Below are 6308 nucleotides of genomic sequence, written 5' to 3' on the forward strand. Positions count from 1 at the left end.
GTTGCCCCTGTGAGGAGCTGCAGTCGCCATGATGCCTCCCCTCAGCCTGCTCTGTGCCCAGCAAACCCAGAAGCCTCAGTGCTCCTCACACCCTTGGCCTCCAGACCCTTCACCATCTCTGTGACCCTCCTTTGGACACTGTAATAGTTTGATTAGTTTCTTATAACGTGGTGCCCACCCAGCGCTGGAGGTGAGGCTGCACAGCACAGAGCAGAGCAGGAATTCCCTCCCCAGCTGCCCCCAGGGCACGGTTGGCCCTTTGGCTGCAGGGCACACTGCTGGCTCAGACCCAACCTGCCCACAGCCACAACCCCCTGATCCTTTCTCCAGGGCTGCTCTCTGACCTCTCATCCCCCAGTCTGTACATATCCATACTAATCCAATAATCCATAATCCATACTAATATCCAATACATTCATTACCCCATCCCAGGTCCAGAATCTGATGCTTGTTCTGATTAAGTTTGGCAGGACAATTAGATTCGTAGGTCACTTTTCCAAGAGGCATGGGCGATTTGGATGGGATGGATTTCAAGAAATCGTAAGTAGAGATGTGACATTCACCATCCACCATTTCTAGTGACTTCACCCCCTGGAGGAGCTCCCTTCACCCTCTGGTGACACTCATGGATCCCTACTGGTACCAAAATTTCTTAAAACTCATAGGCTAGGACAAAAAGCTTGGTTGACTCATGAAAACCAGTGCATGGATAGAAGGCTTTAAAATGAAAACATTCAGAAACGGCAAAGAAACATGATGTAAATGGAAGGAAAGGTGCACGGCAACACTGCGAATAGAGACCCTTTATGAATGGTTCTATTAAAGCCTGCTGTCAATAGCAATGAAATAGATGTTTCATTTCCAAATGTGAAAGGTTTCCGAGCATGGCACAGTTTTCACTAAAAATCAGCTTCAGCTGGGAAGAGGGGAGCGCATGGCTCTGCTACAAAGACAAGAGATCCAGATGTACTCAGCTTCACCTTGGGAAAAGAAAATCGTTTTGCTTTCATGTTCTAAGCTTCCACCTTATACACAAAATCATCTCCCCTCCTCAGCCAAAGCCTTACGTTCTGGATGGATTTTTTTTTCTTAATCTTTATTTCAGCTTGCCCTAAAAGCATTAACGAAATGATTCTTACTTTCCAGATTTCCCCACCTAAATGGTTAGATCAGATGGAGGCAGCAGCCTGCTGCTGCAGCAGTAAATGGCTTTGGCTTTTTTGTCTGTAGTCTAAAGGCAATATGGGAACATCACAACCCAGTGCTTATGGCACTGCCCTTCTCTGGGTCTGGGAGCTCTCCGAGCTCTCCTTTGGGCTGCTGAGGGAGAAGCAGACCTTTATTCTTGGCCAAGTTTTGACACCTCCATGGATGCTGAGTGATGCTTTCCCCAAAATGGTTCCTGCAGGCAGGAGCTGGGGCTGCCTAGGGTTGATGCAAAGCTATCTGAGGCACGTTCAGCTTTTCCAGCATTATTCCTCTACTGCTAAAATGGATGCTCAAATATCAGTTCTGGGTGTAGTAAAGAGGAAGTTCTGGAAGAGCCAAAGAGTGCCTCTTCCACTTTCAGGCATTTTGCCTTTTCCCAGCTGATAAAAGACCTTCCCACTCTGTATAATCAATGAATATTAAGATGTTATAATTACAAAATAAACAAGAGACTTAGGCAAAGCAGATTATAACCACAAAAAAAAAAAAAAAAATAGATAGAAAGCTTACGCGTATCCTGGGCTCACTCACAAAACTCCAGCAGAGCAGATCTCCAGAAGAGATTCTTCTTCCCTCCCCCAGGTAGCCAGCTCTTAAATAGGTCTAGGAGGGGGGGAGCAAGGCTCCACCAATCTTCTGGCACACAGCTGAATTGCCTTCACCTGTGCTCCTCTGGCTGACTCATGGCTCACCTCAGGTGATCAATCAGAGGTTCAGGCCGTGACTCAGCAGTCCCCATGCACCACCCTAAATCAACCAGCACTACGAGGGCCTGTACAATGACTGAGGCATTCCCTCTGACAGATGGTCAGTGGAAAAACAGAACTACCTGCACCTGTCAGAGCTCCTGGATGGTTGGGACACCCACTCCAGATCCACCGAACAGCACCTGAGTATGGGCTGAAAGTTAAAACGTGGACAAAATCTATGTTTTGTAAGAACAGACGTTATGCTGCCATAGCTGTTACTCCAGCTCCTCGATAGTGATTAATAGTGGCCGTGATCCTTTCAGCAGAGGTCACCAAGGCAAAGGAAAAGGCACAAAAAGCTGGAAATAGCAGCTGGGTGATGAAGTGGAGGGCAGGGAGAGGTGAGGCTCCAGGCACGTGCTGTCCCAGCAGAGTGCCTGCAGAGCAGAGCTTGGTGCTGGGATGCTCAGGGCAGGACTGCAGGGGCAGCAGCTCTCTGCCTGGCATTGCCCCAGTCTGCTTCTCCTCATACCCGAGAATAAGTGAAAGTGGGAGCTTGGACATCCTCTGGCCTCAATCGGGCACTTCAGGGAAGATGGGCACCAAAAGGTGGAAAGAAGCAGGAAAATCCTTGAAGAAGAGCAAGAGATGGGAGCTGGGGAGGGAGGAAGGCAGCACAGACAGTGGGAGCCACTGTCTTGTGTTTCTGGATTGCTGGCTTAATTACCCCTGGCAAAAGCACAGTGATTAACATCACTGACTGCAGACAACCTTTATGTAATTACTCATTAACATTTCTAAAATTGCACCCACCTGCTGCAGCAATACATGCTCTAGAGATTCATCATGTCGAAGCCCGGAATGAGCCATCAGCTGTGTGCAGGGTGCTGCACATTGCCAGCTGCTGTTACACTGCAGAAATTAGCAAGGGGAGACTTCCACTCACCTTCCCAAAAAGGTACCGGGGGACTCGGGGTTCCCAGCTGGGCTCAGCCCTGTGCCCCATCCCCAGGCTGCAGTCTGTGCTGCCTGCTCTGGTTTGTGCTTATGGAAGATGCAATCACAGCCCCTTACAGAGATGGGAATTCTCCATCCCTATGGTGTGGGTAGGGGGAGGCAGAGCGAGGGGTGCTGCTGCACACATGAGCACCAGCTGCCAGCAGTTGCAATTGTCCAAGAACATCAGCAGAGGTCCTGTGAATAATAATTCAAATAATGGGTTAATTAGAGGAAACTGTGATGTGCTTGCAAATGTCCTGCAGGCAGTAAAATGGAGCTCAGCTACACATTGAGGAGCTCTGTGGGGCTTTACAAAAGCAAGAGCTCGTTGTTCTCTTCATCTGCTGATGTTGGAGAGCATCAGCTAGTTAGCAGTTAGAGATGACTCAGAGAAATCTGTGTCTTTACCAAAAGGAAGCTGGCAGCCAGATTTTGATAGTTTGTGATCAGACAAGGATCTCTCTGAGCTCCTAAATGCTGTGAGCGATTCCAATCCATGAAGGTACTTTCATTGCTTCACCAACAGCCCCAGGGCTCAGCGAGCTGAAGCTGTTCAGTTCCTGGAGCATATTCTTCACGGCAAAAGAGTAAGTTCAGAAGTTGGAATACTTGATCTCCAACCCCTACAATTATGTGATTCTGTGACATCAAAAAGCCCCAGAAAAGGCCAAAATGCCTTACCTCATCCAGGATAACTCCAATACCCTCAGCTGGAATGCTGACCATGCGAGTACCAGTGAAAAATACAACACCAACCTGCTGTACCATGGTCACCAACTCCCAGAACCACACTCAGCTGCTATTGAGTTATGGGCAGACGTGAATTCTATGAGCAGAATGGAATTTGGTCACCCCACACAATGCCAAAGAGAGACCATGTTTCCCCAACAGCTTTTCATTCCATCATTCATTCTATATGTCCATTCCCAGGATTCAAACAGGGCTCTGAGGTCCCTTCCAACCCCAATCATTTTATGATTCTATGAGCCGTGGGTGCCAGCAGCAGGGGAAAGGGGAAAAGGCACTGCAGGAGGATGTGGTGTGGGATGGGATCCTCCTGAGCACTGCATGAAAACTTTATTTAATCCATTTAGCTTTGGATGAATGGAGGAGTTTGGGCTTCAGAAATAATCAATAGTCCTTCTGCTAGTGAGGAATTCCATCCCCAGAAGTTTCATGGGGGATTATATATTTATGGTTTCCCATTTGAAAGACTTTTAGCAGGTTTATCTCGACCATATGGCTCCTATTTGGGTTCTTTTGTTTTAGCACTTAATGCTTATGAAATTGCCAGTTAATGACATCCATGCCTAAAGCACGGTGCTTTTTTTAAAGGAAAACGTTCTCTTCAGGTCCTTGTTCGTACCTCACCACTCCTCGAGTAGGGCAGAGAGGCTTTAAGAGCCCTGTTACCTCCTGAGGATGGGTGGGGGAACAAATAGAGCCATTAAATCACAACTGGGGCGATGAGGTCACTATTGGGCACTGGGTTAGAGCCGTGCTGGGCTGTATGCGGGGATGCTCAGTTGGGAAGCGTAAGATAATGGGGTCCCACAACCCCCCCCATCCATCTCCACGTTCCTTTTATCACTCTGTTCATGAGCCTCGTCCCTTCAGCATGGAAAATCCCAATTAAAGGGATTTTCTCCCCACCGGGATCACCACCTTTGCATCCCACCGTGAGAGGGGCCGCCGGGTGACTGCAGAGCGTTTAATTCCTCCGTGCCCCCTCCTCGTTCTCTTCCCCCCTTCCTCTCCTCTCGGTTTTGGAAACACCTGGTAAGCTGTAAAATGATTTACGAAGTGAAAGTGTTAAATGAGGCCACCAGCTGTAAGACTGACAGAGCTTTATGAGTTTTATTAGGTGCCCTATTATGGAAAATAAACTTTAATCCGTCCATAAAAACAGAATCTGAAAAACATATTTGCCCTTGTAGTCTGGAACACTGAAGGTATTCTTGTAGGGGCCGGGCTTTAAAGAGATTAATTTTATTGAGACAGACACAATACACCGGCAGCGCTTTGATACGGAGCCCGGCAGCGGCTGCCCGCACCCTGCGCGGCTTTTCCATGGGCTCGGGCACACAGCTCCGCGGTGTGCTTCATTAGCGGGGGGCTAATTGGGTAATTAATGAATGAAGTGAAGTTCTTTTTGAGGGTGCGATCTCAGGTCGCCCTTGATATATATATATATATATATTTAAATTTAACTTCTTACTCTTGTTTTCTCCTTATGATTATTATTACCATTATTCAGGATAACGAGGCAGGTTGCCCGATTTCGGGTGTCTCGGGGGAAGAGCACATGGATCTCAGCCAGAGAGGCACATTTGGGCTCGTAGGCAGAGAAGCCGCGGTGCTGCGCCGAAGTTGTGCATTGAAAATCGCAAATTTGAGATTGAAAATCGCAAACCCATCTCTCTTCTCCTTTCCTTTCCTTTTTCTCGCTTTACATTCCCCAAACCCCGCGGCCTGCAAACGAAAGGAAATCGTTGTACCGATTTAAATCAGAGCCCGTAACTCGATTGTTTCCCTGCAAGGGGAGCAGGCATCGATCAGCCTAAATCAAGTTTCCCCCGATCAGGTTTTTGACACCTGGGATCTACCCAGATTTATGCTCTACCCCGGGAGCGGCTTTGAATTACAGCGTATTCCCGAGGAGTGTCGGGCAGTAAAGTCATAAATAACAGCAGTGCCGCTAAATCCCATCCCGGGGAGCAACGCTTGAAGCAATCCGGGATCGGGAACGGGTTTCCTGCGTGCAGAGGAAAACTGGGGCTGCGCTCCGCGGAACGGGAGAAGTGAAGGTTAAGGAGGGATTGTGAAAAGATGCTTTAAAAATAACGAGAATGATAAAATAAGAATGAAAAGAACAACAGTAATAATAATAAAAAAAGAATAGAAGTATATATGATTTTTAAATGCAAAAAAATGAAAACGTGACATAGATCTATGTAGAAAACGTCGGAGGGGGAGCAGGACGCGTTTCGGAGGTTCTTCAGCCCCTTTTCTCCCATACAAGCGGTTGCGCCCGGGTGCGCGGCTGCGGTTCCCCGCGCACGTTGCGCGGACGCGGTTCCCCCGTTCGTTAGCGGGGTTGAGCCCCGGGGAGCAGGCGGGGCCGAGGCGGTTGATTGTATTTAAATGCTCTCTAATTGAGCCGGGGAAACGCCGCTGTGACAAGAACCGATTGATCCGCGGATTTATTGGAGAGAGAAAGCCCGGAACGGCCTCGCTCGGCCCTCGGAGGGACTCTCTTCGGCCCCGGGAACCCCTCGTCCCTTCGTACAACCTCTCTCGCTTTCTCAGGAGGCGAATTAACGCCTCTTTGGATCTGCAGCCCCACAAGCGGGTGGAAATCGCACGTCCGACAGCCCCAGCCCCCCCGGCCCAAGGAGCCGCACACGTCCC

The sequence above is a fragment of the Lagopus muta genome, chromosome 7 (assembly GCF_023343835.1).
Source record: "Lagopus muta isolate bLagMut1 chromosome 7, bLagMut1 primary, whole genome shotgun sequence".
Lineage (NCBI taxonomy): Eukaryota > Metazoa > Chordata > Aves > Galliformes > Phasianidae > Lagopus > Lagopus muta.